This window comes from Anser brachyrhynchus (assembly GCF_964034855.1).
Source record: "Anser brachyrhynchus genome assembly, chromosome: 2".
Taxonomy (NCBI): Eukaryota; Metazoa; Chordata; class Aves; order Anseriformes; family Anatidae; genus Anser; species Anser brachyrhynchus.
In genome coordinates this window covers 36,906,918-36,933,407 of record NC_137695.1, presented here as the reverse complement: position 1 = coordinate 36,933,407, position 26,490 = coordinate 36,906,918, and the positions used below count along the sequence as shown (strand labels likewise).

General features: G+C 40.2%; 1 protein-coding gene across 11 annotated transcripts in view; it reads right to left on the bottom strand.

The window, feature by feature from the left end:
- The window catches only part of CREB5 (cAMP responsive element binding protein 5), a 264,451-nt gene that overhangs the window by 152,623 nt on the left and 85,338 nt on the right, over positions 1–26,490 (bottom strand). The gene's annotated exons all lie outside the window — the stretch shown is intronic.

The following is a 26,490-nucleotide window of genomic DNA, read 5'->3' as shown; positions in this document are numbered from 1 at the left end:
TAACAGCCACATTTTTCAATGCCATTTGAGCAGGGCTGAACACACAAATCCCATTATTGTTAATGGGATTTGTGCACATAATTCTGAATACTTTGAACACTCTCCCGTGAAGTTTCTCCCAACCCCTCAAGAAGCAGGAACAATTCTACTTTATTTAAACATAATCTCACTGACAGGTAATTTTGTGACACAAAATTTATTGCTGGCTTGTCCTTTGAGGGCATGTTTCACCATTAATGTTTCCTTTTAAAAACTCCAGCATACATTAAATGCTCATACCAAGCTTCCTGGTGTTTTCCTTGGAAAATCTTGCTTTATGTGGTATTTCGCATTATCCAAATCCCTCTTTACTTCTCCCTCCTCTTCTTCGAATACTCAGGACACCCTTGAAAATAAAATATTTGATCTCCAAAGACCCTACTGGTAAAATATTTTTTTAAAATAAACCCTTTACAGTATTCACCTATTACCTCAGACATTCATGTGGTATAAATTTTAAATAAACGTCTACCAGCTTGCAATTGATCAAGTGAGCTAGAGGCCATGAATTTAACATGACTATTCCTGCAGGCCGCCTCTTACAACCTACCATTTGCCACTAGACTTCAGTGCGATCATTAACAAAGAGGGCCACGGGCTCACGGTCCTACAGGCTAAAAGGCTATCTTGGATATCAAGATACTCTGCTTTGGCTTTCGGCCCTTCTGTAACACAAGTGGCTTTAGCTCATATGCATTTATGTCAGTGAGTCATTTGGAGATCTCAGACGTACCTTTGAGATGGTGAATTGCTGAAACAGGTCGTGCTATCAATTAACGTGAAAAACAAAGTAATTTCCTACATACGAACAGACTACAGGACTGGAAGAAGGAAATTAAAACCACCATTAAGTCACATGGCCCAACAAGACTCGAGCACAGCTATTGCACGGATCACAGTCATAACACATTAGAAATGCACAAGCTAGGACTTGAACACTGAAGCTTAACATACATCGTCATTACCTTAGAGGGAAGGCTCTCGAGCTCTAATAAGAAAAGTATCTGATGAGATGAAAAGTTAAGAATAGGACCTACGTAGCTAACTTAAAATACTTGGGGTGTTCTCATGGCCGGGGTGCTGGGAAGGGTTTCAACAAGTAAGGCTGGTACTGTCATTCTGCCAAGGATGTCCAGCATTACTCTGAGACAAAATAACTGAAATAAGCAAATGGTGCCTGCCTAAAATCGTACACTCTCCACTCCAAGAGACTTCCTCCTGTTCTTCCTGAGGCTTTACGCTGCTGTGGTTCCTAATGAGCGGTTTGCTTAATTGCTACCAGCACTCTCAGTTTTAAAAATATAAATTTTGCATAAAGGGTTCTTATTAATAGCATTAAGAAATTGCTCAGGGGCACAAGCCATTAATCGGTGCAACACTGTGTAAACAACTGACAAAAAGGGGGTGAGGTGAGTTAAGTGTACAGTGTCACAGGGAAGGACTTCACCTACAGAGAGAACAGCTCAACAAACATTACGGAAAAAAAGGGTTTCTCCTAGATCTTCTTCCAGGAAAGAGCAGGAAACAATACTCCCTTCAGCAGAGCACAGTTAGAAGCAAAGAGCCCCATCTTCTAGACTATAAGCCAGACCCCTGAAAGCCTCATTTCCCCATTGCCAGCCACTCTTTAAAAAAAAATAAAAATTAAAAAAAATAAAAATTGGCAGCTGAGCTGCAAAGTCCTGCCCATGGGGTTCTCCTGGCTCTTCACCCCACTGGTGTGCATTACTTCTCTGCACGACTTGAAGGAAAGCTCTCGTGTAATCCTACCTCGGTGTCTCTGCTCCTGCTCTCTGGAGACCACTGAGAGTGGATATACCCCTCAGGCAAAGTACAATGAAGGCCAAAAAAGCAGCAATTAAGGTTGGAGAAACAGTTTTACACGTTTGCTGCTGGGACTCACAATGCTGCTGATCGCCTGATAAACAGCTGCAGCTTCTGACTTTCAGAGATACCAGTATGAACTTTGTAAGGCAAGTCTCACACTGGGCATCAGAGCTATATACAGTTGATTTTACTAGATTGCAGTCAAGTGAAAATCTTCCACTAACATAAATGTAAACAAGACTAAGTCCACAATTTATTAGAAAGACATAACACTGAATAAACAAGTAAAATATAAGACATTTTATTACAAGGTGTTTTCTCCCTTCTGGGAAAAATTATTTCCAGATTCAGACACATCATAGCAACATACATTTCTGTAGTAAATACCATCTGAGGATCTTAACTGCAGCCTGCTGGCAAACCTGCTTTCCAGAAATCATTGCCTTTCCCATTTAAAGGGCGCCCTAAAAGGCTGACTCCAGAAAATCACACACTATTTCCATTCTATATCATCTTGATCATCTCCATCATCACCGCAAAGCTATTAGTGTGCACACATGCAAAAGCACACCAACACACATACACACGCATCGGAATAACTAGGGCAATGGAAAATACGTTCCATCTTCGCTCACTTATTCCACATACAAGCTAATTTCTAAACCACAGGGGAGCAAATGTTTTATAAAACCCTCTTATCCTACAACTAAATACCCTTGCTAACAAAGAGTTAGCAGCACAGCCATCTCTATCAAAAGCACTAACTTTTAGATTAGTAGCAGTTGGCGACTCAGTCATCCATTTTTCATTTTAAGGAAACCTTTTTAAGACTGCACTCTTATTTTCAGGAGGACTATAAATGCACTTCTCATGTTTTTATTTTATTTATTTTACCCTGGGGATTTTGGTCCCTCTTTGCAAGCAATAAATTTTTCTTTAAATCTTTTTTGGTACTAATATATTTTAAAATGAATCGAACAAGGAGAGCAAAAATGCAGGCCTCCTCTCCAAACGTTTTGGCACAGCAACACCACTCCATGGTGTTTGCAATCAAGCTGTGGTCACCAAGCAGAGCGCTAATGACTTCTGCAAAAATGGAAAGCCACATGTGTCAAAACATGGCTTTCACCCATCCGCGCTGGCCCCCCCCACCTTGCACAAAAGGCCAACGTCCCCTTACCAGGCTGACACTCTCCACCATATAAATTAGTGAGGAGGAAGGCAAGACAGAAAGACAGACAGACAGAAAGAGACACTACGGCAGCTTTTAAAGTCGTTGCTGTAAAGGATTTATCTGAAGGTCTGAAGGGACAGCACTCAGATCTTGACAGAATGAGTTACTGCCGTCAGTGGGGGAAGGAGGAGGAGGAGGGAAAGCAGCCTGCAAGGAGAAAACCTCCAAAGTCTCGTGTCTAAAATGCTCTTGGAATATTTCCAGTTAGCAGTTCAGAACAATGTTGACATTTAGCCTTTTCCTAATCGGCGCTGCCCGTCACCCAGGGCAGAGATTCCTGCAGTATGACGGAGCACGGCCGCAGCCAGCACTGGCGTCCCCCCACTGCATCGCCGCTCTCGGCCCCCGGCTACTGCTGCCAGCGCCCACCCGGGCACTCACGTCCCATGGACGTGGGGTTTTACAGCTCAATGCCGAGAGCTGCCTGCAGGAGTAAGGCACCGCCAATGCACCACTGCTGCCCCCGTGGCAGATTACAGGGCAAGGGGAGGAAGCTCGCATTTGGACACAGGTTATGTCAGTAGATGCTGTAAACTCAACTGTCTCATACAGCAAACAATGCCTTAAAGATAGCTGACTTCAGGTACAGGATGCTTCTTTGACCAAAGTGGTGTTGCAGAAACCTGCAGTTTTACTCATTTACCAGTTTCTGGTTTTGAGTGGAGCAGGGGGAACTGCAGTAAAGACAGTATTTAATTTCTGTTAATAACTGTTCCCATTATTTGCAAATCAATTCAACACTCTCAGACTTCTGACAAGCTCAGTGTCACTCACTGTGCAGATTAGAGGAGCACAGAGCAAGGCTGAGCCACATCGTGTTTCGTCCATCATCAGAGAGCCAAAAAACAAAACAAAACAAAACAAACAAAAAAAACAGTCTGGCACAAGCTAGGCCTAAGCTGCTGTCAGTCCAGAACCATCAGGTCTGGGAAAGGTCAGAGACCACTACAGAGCTGGCACTGACAGAGCAAGATGAGGCATGTTGCACAGCAAGAGCTTGCCCTAGCTATCGCGATAGCAAGGTCAGCAGAGGGGATGAAAACACTCCCAGCACGGGGCGATGTGCTCTGCAGCAGCTGTCTGTCATCGCGGACACCTAGGTATGCATCCCACTGACACGTCAGAGGCAGGAGGGTTCGCTTTCTTCATTGCTGTGGAAAGGAAGGTGGTTAAGCAGCCACCTGACTTAAATTCAGTTCTCTAGTTCTAGTAATTTCAACGGCATTGGATTTGTTCATGTGGAAGTAGAGTTGACTACATACACATCAAATCAGGTGTATGCATGATTAGCATTACGGAAGGCATAAGTAAACTCCTTTTCAGAAGCTATTTAGGAACATAATTAATTTTCAGTGAAATTAAAAATCTTAAAATTGTCAAGCACCTCTCAAGAATATCCTTCAGTTCAGTGCTTTGAAAGACCTGAGGCAATGAGACTACTCACAAGTAAGTCTGTACATCTTAAGTTCTTGCAAAACAGTAGGATGTAGCTTTGAGGCATAAGTTAGTTCAGCTTGTGCTTCACTGAAAGCACGTACGTAGTGCTGCGCAGTCAGCAGAACTAGCTAATGTGTGAAGTTTGCACATCCCAAAGTATTTGCATTGTCCTGAAACCGAAACAGCCTATTTCGGCTGCATCGGACCTGCACACGGACTTAGCTCTGGGAAAGCCTGGAAAGAAAAAGCCCCAACAAGACTGAAAATTTGCTATGCCCTCAGAAATAGGTTTGATTTAAAACTTACAATGTTTCATACTTCTCCCATTTTTTGACAAGTTTCAGCACATGAAAAAATTATTTTGAAGTCTTCACCAATGTTTTGACAGGCAAGAAACAAACCAAAGAGAGTATGTTCAGTTACAGATTTCAAGGCAAAAACAGTGGGCACAGTTAAGGTCAGAGGAGTGGTGTTAAATCGGCAGTGGTAGCAAACAAGGGAGAATGAAGTGCTGTGTTGGTTTAGTCTCGATCTTCAGACATAGGTCCTGGTGAGCAGCACACGTGCCACTCCTTGACCAGGGCTCCGGGGAAGGGAGAGAGTAGGTCTGAAGTATGACGTGAGAGGAAGAAACCAGCTATGGTAAACCCAGTCACAGTTCTGAAGTAATTCTTTAGAGGAACTTAGTCTGTCATTTGTGTTTGGTTTGTTGGTTTTTAATACTTTCTTATTCTGTTCCCAAATCTGTTAGCATCAAAATCATTTAATGAATTTTCCAGAATTCATCTTCCGGTTTTGAAAAAAATAAACCAAATCATTTACCTTCATTCTGCTTGGGATGACGTGGTTTAATGCCAATATTCTCATCTTTTCTAACTTTCAGACTTATCAGCATTTTAAGAAGCAGCAAGAACAAAACAAAGGAGAAAAAAAGGGGAAAAAAAATGTTAAAGGCACTTGGAAGAAATCCACATCCTGATTCCAGCTAAAGAGGAAGGTCAGACCAGAATGGAGAAGAAAAGCAGAGAGGGGTTCAGAGAAATCTGCCTAGGACAAGATGAAGAAATTTAAGAAAAACTCTACGCCCCTATGTCAGAATTGATAAATAATACTCTTGACCAGTGACATAGCCCAGAAAATCCTGTGTTCTGTGCTATGTTGTTTTTTCACAAACTATATTCTGAGTTAAAGACCAAAAAGAGACTGGTGTGAAAAGGAATATCACTCTACTAGACTCTACTAAAGGAAGCAAACATTAAAAAATATATATATTCAGCAAAGAAAAGGTGCACTTTCTTTTGTAATGCATGTGTCAGTGCTCAAGTCTCATGAAAATGGACAGTCTGGGTAAATTTGAGTATTGCGGCTTGCTCTGCAAAAAAGGTTTCAAGGATGGGGTATGCAACAGTCTTAGCTAACAAAGTCTTACCTATGCTGAAATGAATAAAAGCTTTTGCCTAACTGTGACTAAGAAGGAGCTGAAGAAGACTACTTCCAAATTGTTTCTTCAAGACAATGCTAAGATATTTATTAGGTCTACATTAGTTATCATCCAAACTCTCCATACAAGTTTTAACAACACAAACGTTCATTAAAAGACATATTAATTTATATCCCAGCCAAATCTGTTGTACTTTCTTAACGCATTACTACGCGAACACATGGGACTTTGCTTTCCAAGACTTTTCCAAAGCTCAGAGGTGGAAGTCTTTTACCATGTGTTCACTAGCAGGCTGTTCCTCTCTCCCACCCATCCCCAAAGGCCTTATGACTCTCACAGAACATTCCCCTCCAGCCCAGGAGGGCTGGACGCAGGTTCCTCGGCAGCCTGCCAGTGCCAGCATGTCGGCCAGACTGCGTCCCTCCCTGCCCAAAGGGGCAGAGTGTGCTCACACTGCAGCACTCGCTGCGCCAGGGCAAGGATTAGTTACCGGCATTTTTTTTTCTTTGAAAGAGCACGTTTTCAAGTAGGGTCACCATCTTTTCCATTCTGTCATCTCCTGTGGGTGGAAAGCTGCTTAATTGGGGTAGGCAACAGCAACAACAAGAAGTGCCCAGTTTCAGTGTGAGCTACCTTCCATGTTGATACAGACGGGTACCTGACGATAGCTACCATTATTTACTTTTTACCCCCCACACACAACTGTTACCACTGTGAGAGACAAAGAAAAAATATATACATCCTGCACTTACAGCCATATCAGCAGTTAAGTGGCACCAGCATTTGCAACACAAGCAGAAGTTTCCCTGCTTTCCTTTATGCGTAAGTAATTGCTGGTGAAACCAGACACCCTGGCAGCAGCCCTTCACCCAGGCACAGCTTGCTTAATAGAGGTGGCTGCCACCACAGGGAAAGCAAACCCAGAGACTTCACTGGAAGGCCCACCCCAAAACTGTAGACTGATACTCTGACATCTGAGTTAGGTCAAATCATTCAATCTATTTTTCTCTGTCATTCATCTGCAATAGATTATTTGGTTCTGCCAGTTGCTCAAAAGATGTGAGTAGCTATACAAGCAGAGCTGGAAAGTAACCACAGTAGCAAGACAGACGTTGAGAAAAGAAAGAACTACATGCTGATGGTAAAAGACCTTTTTTATCCTCCCATTATTATCTATTTGGGTTGAATGACCATGAGCCTCACAGTGTTTTTAGTTCTTAAGATACTGTCCCTAGAAGCAAGTGACTTTAATGCTCCATTTAAAAAGAAAACTAACATTACTAGCCCTCACAGACACAGAGAAAACCTTGGAAGCATGACTTGAAAGCATGTCTCAACATATCCCCACAGGATCGAAAGACAGATGCCAAACAAAAAGGAGAACCTATTTATTTTATTATCAACCTTATTAATATTTGTGCTTTACTGTAGATTAGAGCCATAAACCAGAGTCCTCCAATGTAAAATATTTGTCATAATTTAAAAGATTTGCTACATACAAGCCTCTAAACTGACAGAGAAGACTACTGTCTATTTCTTTATGTCTAAAGAAATAAAAATGGACACAAAAGAAACCAAAACATGTTGAGTTTACAAAAATTACCAATGCAACAAATTCTAGGTCCTAACAAGCCACAGCATTATGGAAGAAAATGCAATCTGAGCTAGAGTTTCCATTCTCAGCAACAGTCTGACTAAGTCACAGATAAAGTTGAGGACATAGAGAACATGTTTGGAAGAACAAATACAGATTTTTAGGCTAAGATTGAAGACTACGAGAAAGAAAGGATGATGGAATGAAGACATGGGGTCTTTGGGCTTGCATTCAAAAGCCATTCTCTATGGGACAGACATACATCAGGTGCTGGTCAACATCATATACTATGAATTTTGGAAGCATAAAAAAAATACATGAACTAGAAAAAATATAAGACCAGAATCAGCCCTAGATATGCACAAGCAACCAATCTAGTTTATGAGCCAGATCCTCTTTGGAGCCAAATGGAATTTCTGTTGGGTTACAGGTGTACCTCCACCTAATACAGCTGGGCTCCTCTAGAATAAATAACAGCACCTGAGTCCAGTTATAACAACAGGAGACAAAAGTACTTCTGGTCACGTGGATTTCAATTGTTTAATAGCTTAATCCTCCAAAAGTTGATCTTAAGTCTGAACACCAAAAGGCATATTCCAGAAACCTCCTGTTTTTGGTAAAGAGAAGTCCCCAAGATAAGAAGGTTAAAATAGGAAAATGGCTGCTACTTCTAACACTGCCCTCTATCATTCACTGATGAATAAAAACAGAAGACTTCATCAAGTTCTTTAAAGACGAGATACTGAAAACATGGAAAATATCTAAGTTCTGGCTATAAGTACAGAAAATCTATGAAAGAACAGAACAAATCAAGTGGATATTGGACGTCAGACAGAGAGCAATGTTAGAAATTATTAAAGTGCCAGCCTGGGACCAAGGAAAGTTCACTTTGGTTTCTTGTTCACCGATTTATTTTCTTTTTTTCTTTTTTCTTTTTTTTCTTTTCTTTCTTTTATTTTCTTTCTTTTCTTTTATTTCTATTTCTTTCTTTTCTTTTTTTTTTCTTTTTTTTCCTTTTTTTCTTGTTCACCACTGATTTTCTTTATTTCTTTCTTTGGGAAATTTCTCAGCCTCTCTTAGCCTCAGTTCACCAACTGTGAAATAAGGAAAGAAATACTCCCTCACCTTACAGGAATTTTAAAAGGAATTTGGGTAATACAGGAGCAGAAAGTACATAGGTTCGCCTGATACTATGTCTTGAACATTTGATGTAATTAAACATCAGATTTTTTTTTTCTGAATATATAGTTCTTTGTTACAGAAATAAAGAAGAATGATAGTAGTATGTAAACATGTCTAAAATAATGTACTATGAATTTACTGAAAGCTAAAATATACTGCAGAAAGTGCTTTAAACAGAGTGAGAAAAATCAGGATGCTTATACTAGACTTTCTCCAGACATTATAATTTGCAGAAAAAGAAATTGAAATGGGAGTTAACTATAAGAAATGTTTTGTAAAGGCAACAGAATTCTAATACACAAAAGAAACATAACTAAAAGTCATTTCCTTTAACTTTCCAAAATCAAGATAAAACAAAAGCTAATAAACATTAGATTTATTTTAAACGAGTTGAACACATTGAAGTACAGGAAGATTTTCATTTTATTTCTCTTTTTTTCTTTTTCAGTTAAAATAAAGTCGTGAACATCCTGTTGAATCAGACATTCACAAATGCTGCAAACACTGATTTTTCTTTTGAAGTATTATGTTTCACTTTTCTTTTCTTCTTCCGTTTAATTATTTCTATTACAGTAGCCCTTAAAAGACTTTAAATCAAGACTCCATTCTTTGCAAAATACTTGAAAAATGAGTTTCCTATCAAGAAAAGTACAAGCCTACAATCCTCTCCCTTGTCTTCAATCTCTCTATCACATGCTTTCTTCTATCTCTTTAGAAGGTAACTATTCATTCATCATCCTTTTTGTGTATGTTTTCCTTGTTTTCGCTAGACTGGGCTAGATTGAGAAATCTTTCCATCCTAATTCCTTTCCATTAATAAAAGTTATGAAATACTGCTTGTGTGCATACTGCCTGTATAACAGAAGTAAAATGAAAGTAATACACTTCCTTAACCACTCTCCTTCCATGAGGCAAGTCAGACTTGTTGTATATGATTGTGACACTACCCCTGCAGACGTTGGAGGCATATCCATGCAGAATATTCAATTTAGATTAAGTGTTTTGAAAAGGGGGAGAATTAGGTTTTCCCCATAGATCAGCAAGAACTCCCTTCTACTTCCCCCTAATGGAAAGAGTCCACTGAATTCCATGGCCTTTAATGGATAGTCTGTAATGGCCTCAAAGGGCGGCTGAAAAGGTATTTAGAGACTACAGAAAAGCAGTGCATATGCTCTCATATCAGCCAACTTGAGGTTCTAATTAGAATACAAGAATACTAATCTCAAGACAAAGGAGAATAAATCCATTATGCCATATCCGGAAAATATCCAGCTTCAACAAGCAGGGACAAACTAAACAAAAACACTGGATTGTCCTGAAGCTTTTACTTTTTTTTTTTACTTTTTTTTTTTTTTTTTTTTTACTTTTCGAAGTAAAACCTTTCTAAAATAACTTCCACCTGGTGTACTTTCTAGGCTACTAGAAGAGAGTGCTCCAAGAATACTTCACGTCTTTTTGTTTTTTAACAAGCTATTAACAACAAATGAAGAATAACACCCTCCGAAGGATTAATGCAGCCTGGGGCCTAACCAGAAAATCATTATTTCCAAAAAATCCTATTGACAGAAGGGCTGCAGCAACCTTTCAAAGCTGCACCCACATCCGACAACAACAATAAAATGCTGCGCTATTTTTCTTACCTCATAAAGTTGTCATCTCAGCATAACTAAACATCTTAGCTGCCACCCAGCCTGTAAACATCCTTATGTGGGGAAGGTTATCAAACAGGTCATTGAAAAGCAGCTCTCAAATTATCTAGAGTATTATCTAGAGCCCTCAGATTTCCTGAAGCCCTTTCAATCTGGTTTAAAATGTGGTTATATTACAAAGACATGGTTATTCCATGGCCATTGCGGGTCTCCCTGATTTATTAGCTTCTGTTAATGGATAAAAACTAAGTGTTCAATCTAATCTGACCTTTCAGACATGCTGGCTGTCAGAGTGCCTTTGCTGGTCACCCAGTCCATTTTACTGGGTGTCCCTCTAGGAAAGTGTAGCATTATAAGGAGAGCAGATTTCACCTCTGAGGAACAAGCTGTAACTCTGTGCCCTTCACAGCTTCCAGTATTAGACGTGGAATAGCAGGCTGCTTATTCTGGGAACAAAACCAAGGGCTCTGTGCCAACAGGTATTGTCCCAATCCCCTCCTAGCAGGCACCCTTTCAAAGATGCCCCCAGTCAGACAGGTCCCAGTCTGCACAGTATTTACACTACCTTGAGAACCTTCTTTAGCACCTATTTGCCTTGCCAGCCTCTAGCTCGGTGGCTGCCAGTCCCTCCCACACCTGTTTTCTTGGGGACTACTTTAGTAGTCTAAGCAGATTGCACTGTCCCCTACTCCTCCTCTTACTGCAGATTCACTTTAGAAGTTCTGTGATCAAGCTTCTGTTGACATTAAAATTGATATTACATAAAATATGGATGCTTTGAAGTATTCAAAAATGAAGTGGCAGAGGAAGGTATCTCTAAAGATCAGCTTTCCCCATTTAAAGCAGTGTATTCCCAGATTCTGGGTCCGCTTAAAGACTTCTCCCTCCACACAGCCAAGCGTCTGCACCTCATCAGCAAACAATGGAAAAGAATCACGTAGCAGGATCCTGCCCAGTCCACATTTGTTTAACCCTTTGTCACCACTACGCTCTTTTCACCAGGCACCCTCTTTCTGTCTAAAACAGATGCTGGGAGTGCTTGTGCCAGAGACTTAATCTTATTAATAGTTTCTCTGTTTATTGTCAGAGTGACTTGGTTGCACTCTTCTCTCTGGGCCAGCAGGTCAAGGGGTTCAAGTTCCCCACCCATGCTTGGAGTGAATCTCACTGCTGACTGTGCACATTAGGCTTGGGACAGATGGAATATATTGCACTGGTACAAACCCTGGATTTCAGTAAGACGTTGAAGTGAAGTCTTCTATCTGCTGCCTACTCCAAATTCATCTCAGGTAGAAATTACTGAACCTCTTGTACATTAAGGTTTCTGGGGGCTTTGTTTTTGTACTACAGAGTAGAGACCTGGTTCTCCGTGCAGCCCTCCCTCCATCCCTGAGGGACTCTAAAAGCCTGTATCTGCCTGTCCGTGACTGCAGCACATTACGACACTAGGAGACTACAGAGTGATGCAACATTGCTGTCTAGCACTTGCTTTGTTAAGCACACTTTATTTTTTAAAGATGGGTGAAAGGACAAATCAAAAAATAAATAAATAAAAGGAAAGAAAGAAAAAAATAGCAAAGTAGAAGTGAACACATTACCTGACAGCTTTGTTTGGATTCTGTGAACTTATAACCTCTGCAGTAAGACGAATTCACTGGGTATGAAAGCCAGACATTGACAGCTGCACTTCACTCCTTTCAAACTAGGGCAAGAAGTCAGCCCATGCTCTGTGCCTAGCACCAGCTCCTGAGAAGGGAAAGCTGCAAGGCTGACTCTTCACTGGTGCCCAGCAGGAAAGTGTGGTCTTCCTTTGTGTCCCTCAGGAAGGATGGTGGGGAAGCACAGCTTCAAGTGTCAAGGAGCCACAGGTCCCATGCACTGGAAGTACAGGGGACTGACACGCTCACCTTGGAGTAAAGAGATTTACGTTGGGAGAAGGAAAGAACAATGAGACCAAACTTCTTTTCACAAGACAGAGTGATAACTAAGCTCAAAAAAGGGGAGAGAAAATGAAGGGAAAAAAGCTGAAAAATATTTTCTTTGGGCTTTCCCTGGAGCTGTCTCTTCATCTTTGCTAAGTGGAAACTTCAGGAGTTGCTCTCAGCCTTTCACCCATCACTTCTCTGCACTCAGAGAACACAGCAGATGGGCAAGAATGGAAAAGTGCTCATGCTCAAGTGTTTCCAAATGTTTCACAGTCAACGCATTTATCGGTTCTCACCCTCCACCCTATCACCACTCCCTCCACATAAAGTCAGACACTGAGCTCAGGCATCCAGGCGAGAAGGAAGCCTCCTTCTTTCATAGGAACCTGCACGTCCCATTGCAATGTTCCTAATGCATTAGGTCTCGGTCAGGACAACTTGCCAGAAGGCACTGTCAGAGAGGTGCTGAAAGAGATGCAGTTCAAAGATTTCCCAGAGAGCCAAGCCATTCAGTGTGGGAACCAGGCAACAGTACTTTCTGGGCCCATGGACATAGGAAGCTTCAGCTAGACTGAAATGAAGGATTAGCAAAACTATTCTCCCACCGTACCCCCTGCCTTCGATACAAAAACAGCAGTTACTTTCCAATGCACTCTGTGTGCAAAACAAGGCTGAAATATGATATTTAAATTATCCCCAAGGATGCATCTGCTGAAAAGGAAGGCACGAGCCAGATCCTCCCTCGTGCTCGTTCTTTGTCACAGTCTTGAATTTTGGATCATTGTAAGGAGGGAGAAAACACACTAATTCCTAACACTGTAAGTGTTTCAATGAGAACTGCTATCAATCATTTAAGTTCTCACTATTTATTATTATATTTGGATAAGTAAAATTGCCAATATATTTCAACGAAATCAGCCAAAGTCAGCCCGCACAAAAAACAATGGGATTGAATGTGGTCCATTGTCTATTTCTGTGCTGAACAGAAATAGTAAACCAGCGTGAGTGTATGAGAAGCGATCGTGCTCAGAAAGAGCCATAGGACAACGGATGCAGAGCTTATAAATACAGGCTGGAACGCTGCAGTGCCACTTTGCTGTTGGCTACTTGAATGGCTAGTTGTGTGGCCTTCTCATTTCAATGCTCTGGGCCTGAATCCAGCCTCACTTCCACTATTCTATCTGCTTTATATGGACACTGTGAAGAGTCATTTGTTTATGTATCAATGCAAGCGTAAAACAGACTTTAGAACCTTTCATTAATTTCATTATTTTCAGAAAGAAAATAACTGGCACAAACTGCTTTACAAAACACACCTTTCTTTTTTTTTCAAAGTAACCCTGTTGTTCTTCATGTTACCAATAAAGGGAATAAAATTAGAATGGCTACTAGTTACCTGAAGGTTTATCTCCCATTTTCAATATCTTTGAAATCCTTACAGACAGAGAAAAATCTTTACATGACCCTACAATTCTCTAAGAAGAGGAAAAAAAAGAAAAGAAAAGAAAAAGATTCAAACAAACAAGTCAACAAGAATAACAGCAACTAAAAAAAGAATATTTTCTGAGACTGAAATACTGCTTCCATGGAATCAGTGCAAGCATCCTGAACTACCTGCCAAGCCCAGTATTAAACAAAAGTGAGAGAGCAGCAGTAGGCCCCCCTCCACTCTAACATTTTTGGTGCCCATACAGTAGAACAGTGTCTGTGTATCTTTTCCGCGCAGATAGAGATTTTCTTCCAGTCCCATCACTTCTGAGAAGCAGCAACAGCAGCCCAAACTCCCCACATTAACACTCTGAAATAGTTTGCCTTTCAGGAGCAGCACATTGGCCACTGATTGGGAATGGTGATATAGGGGACATTTCTTTAAAGAAAAGAAAAAAAATACTTTGCAACACTTTCAGTTGAGATTAAAATAATAATAATAATAATAATAATAAATTAATAACAAAAATCAGCACAGATCTTTCCTCTCTAATTGTCTGCTTCTGGAAAGCACGCATGACAGCAGATCTTCAAGCTGTTCACCCCCAGGGAGGGGAGGAGTGCTTTTGAATGCTGATTGCTTTCTGTGTCCCGTGGAAAGAACACCAGTCACAAAAAAGTCTCGGTGATGCACAGCATTAGGTTTCAACGAGGCCAAATTGAGAGCCCCATGCCCGAACATGCTCTGCCACAGCAGCCCCAAAAGCTTCTGGGAAAGGGGGACAGCAAAGAAAACGGAGTGGCCAGCTCTGCACAAGGAGCAGTGAGGAAAGCCGCTGTGTAGACACATCAGGACAGCTGCTGGGGGAAACGAGCTTTATCCACTCAGGACAGCAGTTGCAGGAAGCCGGGCTCGGTTGCTGATAGCCAGGTGGCTCTGTGCCAAAAAGCAGAATGGCACGGGGGTTGCGTTTCAGCCTCTTGGAGATACAGGGAAAGGGTTGGGGCCCTAGGAAGTTCTTCCTCCAGGACAGAATATAACACAGACAAGAGCTGTTGGCTTGAGCTCTTTCCTCAATGCCAGGAAGACCTCCCAATGTCCTGGAAAATTGTTGTTACGGAGCAAACAATGAGAAAACTGATACACCGAATGATCTGGGTGCTAACGAAGCCAGTCATTTTACTCCCTCTGTATGTAAGCTGTATCATTCTTCTGAAGTTAGATGCAGTGTTTAGGCACATTTGGCACTGTCCACCTCTACCCAGATATTCTGAAGGCTTCAGAACTCTTTGTTCAGAAAATAGAGAAAGTGAACGCACAGCAATCTGCACCAGCTCAATGTCTGTTTGCTCCACACATAAGGCCTATCTACTGTCAGCAAGCTAAGAGTGTTCATGAATGAAAATCTGCATGTACATCTATTAGTTTTAAGAAAAGGGACTGCAAATAAAGCACCTATTTTCTTATCCTCACATACTCGTGCTCTTGTTGTGCCAAGTATTTTAAATGTCAGCTCCTAAGGATTATCTCAGAGCTGTATGACCAATACCCAAACTATGCGCATCAGTGGGAATATCAGGGGTTCCACAGTACATCCAAACTCACCCTGAAACACCACAAATAAAAGTCTGTGGGTTTAGAATTGCTTTTTAAACAAAACATTTATTTTAAACGATAAGAGAACGGCTATTGTAGTGCTAAAAGCTGAGGACAAAATTACTGTATATAAGGTAGTTTTTAAATATATCACTCATTTATATTTCTTTAAGAGAAAAAAAATTGGCTGTAGTTGCAATCAGTCTTAATTCATTCTTTATTGCTGCTCTGGTTCTGTGTTATTTGAGCTGGTTTAACTGTTAAAAGCGTTTCAAATGTTCACATGGTCTGCATTAGGTTACAGAATAAAAGTAAGTACAGCCCACTAAATGTAACTTTCTGAAATGTAAACCACATGAATTTGATTTCTTTGTGGTACAACTTTAATTGGGTTCAGAGGTCTTTCGGTCTTACCTGTCTATCTGCTCTCTGATGGCCCGATCTGATAAAGCTAATACAAAGAATCTGCGAATGTGATCCAAACTGATTACTCTCAGTTACAGTACACAGCTTTATTCTTGACAGTAACAGCCATTTAGTCTAGTTCATTTTGAGGCTGCAAATCTGAACCCTGGAGCCACCATTGAACTGGGAGAAAATATCACAACTTGCAGTAGAAGATCACGAGAAGACCTCTTGAAACTCTGCAAAACTAGAGAACTGGAGGGGAAGAGAGCATCTAGGAGCAACCTTAAATGTTCATGTATCCTAAAAAACCTGCATGAATATGTGTACATACGTACACTTTATACTGTCACATCAAATGTTGTAACAGAGAATGCACCCAGGACACACTACATGTCACAGAAGCAAATGCAAACAGAAATTACAACAAAGCCTGAAATCTTCAGACACTGACCTTCTACTGATTTCAGATTTTATTTTTATTTTGTGATAATACACTGTGTTGCCTTAATGACAATGACTCATCATTTACTCATCAACTCTCCTCTCTGTTGCACCACATTGTGCCATATGCCCTTTTGGAGTGAAACAACATTACTGCCGCTTCCCATCCAGCAAACCACATCACATCTCAGCAACAATAAGGAAGGCACTGTACAATAGGAGTTTGTATTCTCACCTCGTGTCCTGTGACCCAACTTGTAAACAAAGACCTACACCAGCTGGTGGGAGCAGCTCCGCTAGAGTTCAGAATTAAACAGACAGCTCAGAAGAACTGTAGGGAGAAAAGGAGCAACAAAAATACTAAAGTCCCTTCACCTGCATAGCTTGTTTTCTTATTTTTGGAATGCACAGCATGGATTTTGAAAAAAGTAGGATGAAAAGGATACGCAGTGCTCATAGTTGCTTGAAGAAAACATCACAGAAAGGAACACTCAGCAGACCCAGTAATAAAATGATATAACCCAATACTGAAAATTACTCAACTGAAACTTCCACTGCAATTCACAAGTTTCATTCAAGAAAGTAAACCATTAACAAGTAAAAATATTGCAAGTCATCATCTAGTTCAGATGAATTACATTGTCTTATACCCACTGGAAGACAAAAAAAATAAATAAATTCAAAACCAATGTCATAAATTCTTTCAAGTTATTATTTTTCATCCTAATGCCCCAAAGCTGTTGTTGCTTTTGTCATTTTTCTCTAGTTCTATTACTGAGCACTGTTCTTCGCTGGTAGAACTGTTCTGTCAAGTAATTTCCACCAGTGAACACACGAGCACTACCAAAGTCCCTTAATTAGTTCCAGGTTTTTCCAATAAGCAGTGTTGGCAATACAGCTTTCAGCTCTCTGTCCATCATACAAATAACAAGGCAGGGCCTGTAAACATGGCAGGGGTGTCTCTATTTTCCTGTTCATATAATGGGCAAGCAGAAGGAGCAAGAAGGAAATGCATACCTCAGTGGTAGGTTTTTATTGTCAACGTGGAATAGTTTTTTGGCTTGAAGTCATTTACACTGTCTTCAAGGGCACATCTTAGCAGCTTCCCAACTTGGTCATAAGGAAAACTGAATATTTCCAAGGACATTTCCTTCAAAACAAAAATTGACTTTTTCCCCTTGAGGTTTAAATTGCTTTTTCTTTTTCTTTCTTTCTTTTTTTTTTTTTTGTTCTCAGCCCGTTTTCTTTTATATATAGGTTTTTCCTTCTCCCTGCATTTATGGGTTCTGCTTGGGTCCAGTATTGTTTCTAGAATTTGCTTTATAGGAGTTAGGGCCCCACAACCCTTCATGTCGCATTAACGTGCAACAGAAAGATCCATGCTACTAGGCTGTGTACAGAAAAAGACCAGACTGGAAGGGACCCCAGCTCTCCCCACAGAGAAATATAGTTTCACTTGATGGCTTCTGGAATAAACTTTGCTTATTATGTTTTATATAGATTTTGAATAAATCCTTTGAGTCACAAATTTCTTATTGGAACAATAGAACTATATAGAGGCCAGGGGAAAAGTTGGAAGCAAGTACGAATTTTCTTCCCTGTCATGGAGCCCAGAATCCATATCTTTCTCCACATCCATTTAGTATGGCACAAAATGAACTCACTGGCTGCTTTCTTCCAGTTTTCTTTGCTACTTCACGGTAGAAATATTGTTCTGCTTCCTATTTTATTTCCCCACAGGTCACAAACAATTCAAAGACATTCTAGGTCTCCTTCCTCTGTGAGCCTGGGATGGACTACAGAAAAGAAGAAACTAAAACAGGCTAAAAAAGAAATTAATTGTAAGGAGGTAAAGTTTTGCACAAGACCCTTCAATTTGGTATACATATTAACCATCTCCGATTTTACTTGTACTGATCACGTATCTTCAGTACAGACTTCGTTTAATACCTGTGCCATGTAACCTCAGGCAAATGGAACCACTTGAAACAAGAACAGATTGAGAGTATTCTGCGAGAGAAATAATAGGAAATTGGATCAAAATTATTCTAATTTTTTTATCAGTCCCAGTTCATTTCTTCAAATGTTGTATCACTATTTCAAACCAAGCCAGCCAGCCATTACAGCCTGTTGAGTTTAACAGTTTCTTGTTTGACTGAATACCTGAAGAGTATCGCTGCCTTTCGTCACTTTCCGAATGCTCATTTATATGTGCTTCCCCAAGAAGTTACATCAGCACCTTGCAGTGATAATGAATTAATGAAATCCAGCATATCCAAGGAGAGATTCCTTTAGGCATATTAAGTCAGCAGTTTATCTCTCCAGTGGCAGTTGCCAGCAATAGTGCAGAAACACTTGGTGAGAGCCCAAGCTTTGCCCATGAGTACATCAGGGAAGCTTTCTGCGTGCAGCTCTGTCCAGATGCTCCAGGACAGCACCATTCAGATATGTGCATGTCTTAAGTTTCTTCCAGTGTAATACATTGAACAACCTTATAGCATGTTCCAGGCCAGGAACACCCATTATGAGAAACCACCTGTCAGAAAGGAAAGTCAGATACTCACTTTCTTCCCAGTTGCATTTCTTTAAGAACAGAGGCCCCCCCAGACAGCACCCTGCAGCTCAAGTGCAGTGGCATGATTGCTCTCTAGACACCAGCAATCTTAAGATGTGAAAGCAACACCTGGCATATGAGGACTGATATACAGGCAGAAGCTTCAATGTATATGCTGTATAAATTCCCAGCTACAGATATGAAAGCAGATGCTCACAAAAGCATAAGCTCCAATCCCAGACAGCTGATATAAGACCAACCTGGAAACCCAATTCTTTATTCTTTAAGGAACTTCAAATTATGTTCTCTATTTGTGTTATTTTTTGGTCACCTTACTTTCAAAGCTGGGGTCATTTTATCTTTGCCTGGGAAATTACAGACATTTCTGGGAATAATATATATACATATTTATTATATATATATATATATATAATATATATTTAAAGACATCCATTCCCTAAATATTTTTTAATGCTGACAAAGCTGAGAAGTAATGCAGAATTCTAAACAACCTCTGAACAATCCTCATGGAAAATTGTGAATCCCTCAACATATACAATATGAAAAACATCAGCTTGAACTTCAGTCTGTGCCAGGCAACTTTAGGGGATAGTGTCTTTTACTATTAGATGTACATAATCACTCTCAAACCCTTCATGAGCTGAACAAATGGTTCAGAACAGTAGCCTTACTAAAAAGTAAGGATTGATGTATCTGATACCTGATCAGCTCCAGAAAACTGCAAGTTGTTTGAAGAGAGTTTAAAAAGCCCCAAAGTTACCATTTTCATGGGGCTAGAAACACTAGAAAAAAAATTGTCTAGGACCATTTCATGCTAACTGTGCCTTTTTTATTTTTTATTCTTTTTTAATTTCAAAAGAAAAAAAAAGGCAAGAGATGGTGTCACAAAGTACAAAGACATAAGCAAGGAAAGGTTAAAACAAACAAACAAACAAAAAAAGGCACAACTTTTTCTTTATATCACGTTTCATTTTTACACACTGTGTTTCAATTTGTAGGGTTAAAAAAAAAAATAAAAGAATGTTACTCTGAGTCCTTACACTTAACAGCACTGGTCAGCCTGGATGCTATGGTTAATGAACTAGATAAAAGTACTATAAATATAAATCAGAATTCCCCAGGAAGTATATACAATTCTCTTAAGACTGTCAAATAAGCCAGAGATTTAAATTTCACTCATTTGGAGAATTGTCCACTGAAAACATTTTATTACCTTGCCAAGTTTTTATAGACCCTATCAGAACAGCTGTGATTCACTTCACTTGCAGCAGAGGAAGCTGGTAATAGCTCAAAGATTGCCCCCTTCATTTCATAAACCAATTAGGACCTGGATCCTACAACTGGACTAACACAACTCCCTTCTTTTACTGGCAAAATTCCACTTCATTTATACGAGCTCAGAATAAAGGTCTCTGTTGGCAGAATACAGATGCTCATAACAGTAAATGTTTCTGAAGCACATTCCCTAAATCGTTCCTTCTTCCAAGGAGCACTCTTCCTGCACTCGAAGTGAACACTTCTCAGTCTACCTGCTGGTTCTGCCTAATCAGCAGTTCCTTGCTGGTCTGAGCAGTTCACTACTAAACACTGATAAATATATATATGTGATTTATCATGTGGAATTTTTCTCCAAAATGACAGATTGATTTAAATGATTTTTCCCTCTAAATCAAGTGTCATTTCATTTGCTTAAAAGAAGTCATTTTGGTAATACCATCATCTTAGATCTATGATTTTGATTTACATTTGTTTGTTTGTTTCAAATGCATATTTGGCTTGTCCACAAGTATAGCCAAAACAGTATATATGCCTTACATGGGACCATACCATGCCATTGATTTCTAAACTCAACTCATCAATTAATAGGGAGGCCTATGTTTACAAGTGGTAAAATAGGATCTGTATACTTTATACATAGTCTATAATTTCTGTTTTTTTTTTTTTTTTTTCCTGCAGGTGCTTTTCTCTGAAGTATTGTCATTGCTTTTCAGCCAAGTACCAGCTTAAAAAAAATAAAAGTTATTAATGCTTTACTGTTTTTACACCCTTTGAAAGTATTCAAAAATATACTGACAAGAGAAACCATGCAAAAAAAGAGGTGGTTTCTGTTCACCACATTGATGCCAATTCCCTTATTGAAACAGATACAACTATAACCTGTTTGTGAGCAGTGACATTTTTATCACAGCTCTTCTCACGTTAAGCTCTTCACTTTCTAGTCACTCATTACAGCCATTGTGCCATCATGCCAAACATTTAAGCCCTTTCTCTGAAATGACATGGCACGAGGCAGTATCTCTGAAGTCAGTTCTTCCTCTGGAACCTGCAAATTATTCTCTTAAATAAAAAGAAGAGAAAACCTTACACCAAACAAGGTCTATATTGTTTGAGTTAGTGTTTTATTGCAGCTTAGTTACCTGTCAAACAGGCTGACACTTGGATAAAACACATAATGGAACCACGCATCAGGGCATGTTAAGTGCAAACCTGTGATAAAGAGCAGAGCTATGATTCAGCTGTGCAGAACTCTAATGATCATTTCTGTTCTAGCAAAGCTTAATCTGTTGCACCAAACCCACTGCAACTCTGAGATCCTCTTCCATCCGAAAATGATTTTACATCTGTTTCAGTTCAAAGAGTCATATAAATCAGAAGCTCATGCTATAAATTTTGATGACACCTTTAAAGAAGATTTATACACTGTCTATAGTATATATATACACAGTGGAGGTACGTAACAGATACTAACCACTAAAATTAAGCAATCAGTGCTGTATTCTGCAAGTTCTGTATATCATATTTAAGTCCTATTCATGATTTACTCTGAGGTGAGAGCCAAACTATGCCTATGAACGCTGGGCATTTCTGTTCAGACACAGTTATTGGTGCAGTAGGCTTTTTTGACCTTGTTCTCCTATAGTTATTGGGTGGGACAAACCTTCATGATCTATTTCTTATAAAATGATTATATGAGAGTATTCTGGAGTGTGCCATCACTACCTGCCTGAAACAACCATCGGGAGTGGGAGTTGGCTAGCTTCTCTTCACAGCAACAGATGACAATACTGAGTCAGTAGCCAGGGAGTCACACAATATCCCTGGCACAGTTGTTGTAGTTGTTGCTGTGAACAAGCAACATTTCTAATAAGCTTAGACCTTTTGCTAAATAGAAAGTATGAGGCATGCAATGCTTCATTCATTAATAAATTTAAACAACATGTATAACAAGCATGTGACTTTTGGGATAACTGTTGACTTCAACAGCCAGATAACAAACATACTAAACTTTCTCCTGGTTGACAGGCTATTTATTACATAGCTAATGATCCTCCTTTCAGTCCCCTGAAAGTCATCTTGATATATGTCAGTACTTCCAACCTCTGCTGGACCTTACAGCAAGAAACAGTTTTTGGGAGGACATTGGAGTATGTGGTTTGGGATACAAGAGAGATGTAATTAACAATCACCCCTTTGTGCTGTGTCTCAAACACAGACTGGTGCTGTTTCTTTTGTTTTTTTTTCACCTGACTCAGCAATGTCAGGAGAGACCAAGTCAGCAGATCCTGAACATGTTGATGCAAACAACAGCAGGATAAGCTGATGAGCAGACAGAGCTTCCGAACATCACACACAGACCAGCACAGTTCAGCATGCAGGTAAACGTGTGGATCAGGGCAGTGGCTGACTAAAAGGGAAGAAATGGCTAGAAAGGATCCATCCATCAGACTACGTTTTCTCTCTCATCACTGTTGACTAGCCTTGAGCTATGAGACAACTTGTTTCTGTGAATGGCTTACTTGTAATGACTTCCGAAGCAATTCACCTGAGCTTCACAATTTTGTGGCTATTGTGCACATGTTGTGGGATGGGATTCCACATTAAGGTTGACTGAGGTCAGTGTAGTAGAAGGAACTAGAAAAAATGTGTCTTAGCATAAACAAACAGAATAAAAAGAAGCAGGAGCATAAAATAGGGAACTTAGCTCCAACACTGAGTACAACGACAGAAAAAAAAATATATACTCAGACAGAACGACACTGTCAGATGTTCTCCCTCCCCACTTTTCCTCTCCTTTCAGTTATCTGGAAGCTGGATGTTCTTACATTTTGCACAACCAAAGCTACAGAATGGGCCTGCTCAAGTAACTGAGAGAACATTCAATATCTCATCTCTCACTGTATTTCTGCTCATCTCACAGTATACTGTTGTGCCTCAGTTCAAATACATGAGATGGAATGGAGGCTTTTATCCCAGGTTTCCTAGGATTATGAACTGGAAATGAAGAAAGATATATGGCAGCATGAGTGGGAAGAGAGAGGAACAAGAAGGAAATGCATAGGTGTTAAAATCAGTGCTGCATGTGGGGACTGCAAGGCTGCCCTCCCATCAATACCATGATTCTTCAGCACATAAAGGAACCAGAGACATCTCCCAGATTCCTCTTGTTGCCTTCTCCTACCTGCTTGTATTTCACCAAATGTGGTTGCAATTTTTTCCTTCTGATGCTGTGCCAAAAGACCATCTTATCTTGATTAAAATGCTCTACAACACTTTGAAAAGAGATAATCTACATCACATGGTTAAGCCTCTATGTCCACTTTGGAGTCTGAGTTCACTGAAACTGGACTCACATCTCCCTCTGCATTTAGTACAGTGTTAACAACTTGCTGGACCGGTGACAACTGTGAATCCTCCTGTGTTCCCATTCAGCTACAGAGCTGTACCAGTGAGTTTTGAGCAGGAACGACTACTAGTTGTTGTGTCTGCTACTAGCTTGAAAAACAGCAGCAGTTTACTTTCTCCAGGACAGCTGAGCTGTTAGGCTGCCACCACCTAGAAAGTCTTCGCTGGTCTAAAAAAGGCATCTTACTTAGCAAAAGGCACACTCAGATAAAGCAACCAGTGTACTCTGTTGTCACTAATTTTTCTGACCATAACTTTCATATCCATTGCTGAATGCTCTGCCACTGAAAAGAAATGGAATTATTTAAAAAAAAGAGACAAACACAGCTATTGTACACACTAATTCAGAGTCCCATATCTTGAGCTGATTCAGCTTATCTGCCTTTCTATACCTTTGACAAATGTATGCCTTATATCATTTTTTCTCCCTTTCCTCCATATGTCTTACTGCTTCTCCTCTGTGTATCTTATCTCCAAATGATGTGCTATTAATCAGCCAGAGACACCCTTCACTGCTAAGTGTTCCTCAACTGATTTGTCATCAGCACAAGTAGTTACTAGTTACAGCATTCCTCCCACATGCTAAAATCTTAAGGGGGGAGGGACGCAGGATGGCAAGGAGGTTAAGAGACTGCCTCGCCACATAAATACTATCTAGGACCTTTATACCAACCTGCCAGTTTGCTGTAATGATAATGTTGCTGTTTGCTCTCAACCAGGTACATGGTGAGAGGAAAGCGGGACTGCATCCTGTTCTATTTTTTAAGTTATACCCTTCACGGTCTTCCCTTTCTCTGATTAATCTGGCTGGATGCCTGTTCAGTAGTAGCTGAAGCTTAATACCTGAAACAATGTGTGTATATACGGTGTGCCAGTAAGGCTTGCCCAACAGTGCTCATTCTGTCATGTTTTCCCATGCCTTGTGTCAATATCTCATTTAATATGCAATTCCCCAGAGCCAGGGTAAGGGACAGGAAAAAAAAAAAAAAGAGAGGCGTGGAGAGCAATGAAGGGAAAATGACATCCCTCAGGAACATCAGCTGCTCTGAACTCACCCACTGCTTCCCATGAAGCAGACTGTGTGGGGGCACAGGTGGTCCCATTCTCCATTACTGGAGCACAGCCTACAAGCAGGGTCTCAATGAAGACTTTCATTGCTGCTCTCTGTTTTCATTGGAGTAAGGCCATCACAAACATTTGCAGGTGGCTTGGCCATAGTCTGACTCTAAAATATTTGTGGTTGTGATAAAAATCAGAATATTGCTACAAGATGGTTCTATATAACCTTTAGGGCTTGATCCTGCTCTTACAGAACTCGGTGCTCCAGTTGCTCTCTGCTGTTTTTATTGCTCATTAAAAAGGCATATGCCCTGGCACAACTCTCCATGGTAAAGACTCATCTACCCTTTGGGGCAACATCAGATGTTTTAAAAAAAGAGGGGGAGCCCAACCCAAAACCACTTATTTGAGCACCTCAGAATTTAGGCTTGTTAAAAAGCTGAAATATCTCAATTTTTTAAGGCCAAACCAAAACCACCAAACTTTGCAGAACTTATAAACATTTTCTGAATCCATCTGAATTTATTTTCAATTGCCTAATATCAATACCATTGTCAAGCCCATATTCCTCGTGAATGATTTTTGGATACAATTCTTAGCACGTTTAGAAGGATAAGATGAAGATAAATGGAAATGACAAGATATGTTCCTTGAATAAATAAAACAGGCACCACAGGGAAAAGACCGAAGGAAAAGACGACAAACAACAAGGATGCTCAACACTTTGGCAAGCAGAAGAAGTCCAAAATGCAGCAATTATCTCCTAGGACACACCATGAAAAAAAACAAAACCTCCTAGGAAGAGGGAAGAATGGGGAAGAGAGTATGCTGGAGGTCACACCATAAGTCTCATTCACACACCAGCTCACACAGAGACTAAAATGCTGACAATTGCCTCCCAATAGAGCAGCTTTAGATTCAGACATAGGAAACATTTGTGGGAATCGGTCACATGGGAGAATTAAGATATGTCATGACAAAGTTTCCCAAATGAGGCACTCACCACTGACTAGGAAATAGGCCTTTTTATCCTCAATCCCTCCAGCTCTGGAGATTCTAATCACCATGGCCCCGAACCAACGCAAACCTAAAACCTGACTGGCAGGGTCTTGCAAAACCACATGCAGTTTTTTTCTCATTATATAGAAACAACTGTTTGGAAGCCAAGTACAGTCCCATATAAAGCACCTCACCACTGAGTATTAAAAGTTGGTTATTTGTTGTCATTGTTGTTGTTTTTAATTAGGATCATAGTTACCCCTAAACCTATTAAGTCACAATATGAACAGGAGTTTTATCATCCTTAATCCAAATAATGGAATTAGCTGGTTTTCTTTCTAAAACTAAAAACAAACAAACAAACAAAGAAACAAACAAAAACTGTTTGTTCCTTGCTCCCTCTCAACCCAACTTCAGACAGAATGGGACATACAAAAGACAACAATTTTCTTGGATTCACAAGTGAACAGCATGGCATGTGAATTCTCCATGAACACTATTCTGTCAATATATAACACATGCAAAGACACACCTATCAGACATGTTTACCTTACCCATGCTGTCAGATTTCTATATTAATAATCCAAGCACGAAACATCAGGAAAAAGGGAAGTAAAGGAGCTTTGCCAGGAGCCCTGAACAGGCTGCAGATGAAAACCTTGTTGAACGTGTGGCTGGATAACATTTCTGGAGCAGTCAGTGCCACAGATCATCCCTGCCGCCAGGGTGCTGGGACATGGAGAGCCTGTGGCCTATATTCTGCCCACACCACAGGGAATCAGAAAAAAAGAAACAACTCAAAAACAACTGTATTTGGAGATTTCAGTGCCAGGGTTTCACTTTTCAGTCTTACTCTGAAGAGACTGCAAGTTGCTCATCAATTATTTAGACAATGACCGGGGCCAGAGACTGATTTTGCACTTATCATATAATGGATGTGACCAAGTTACAAACGGCAGATAATGAATCTAG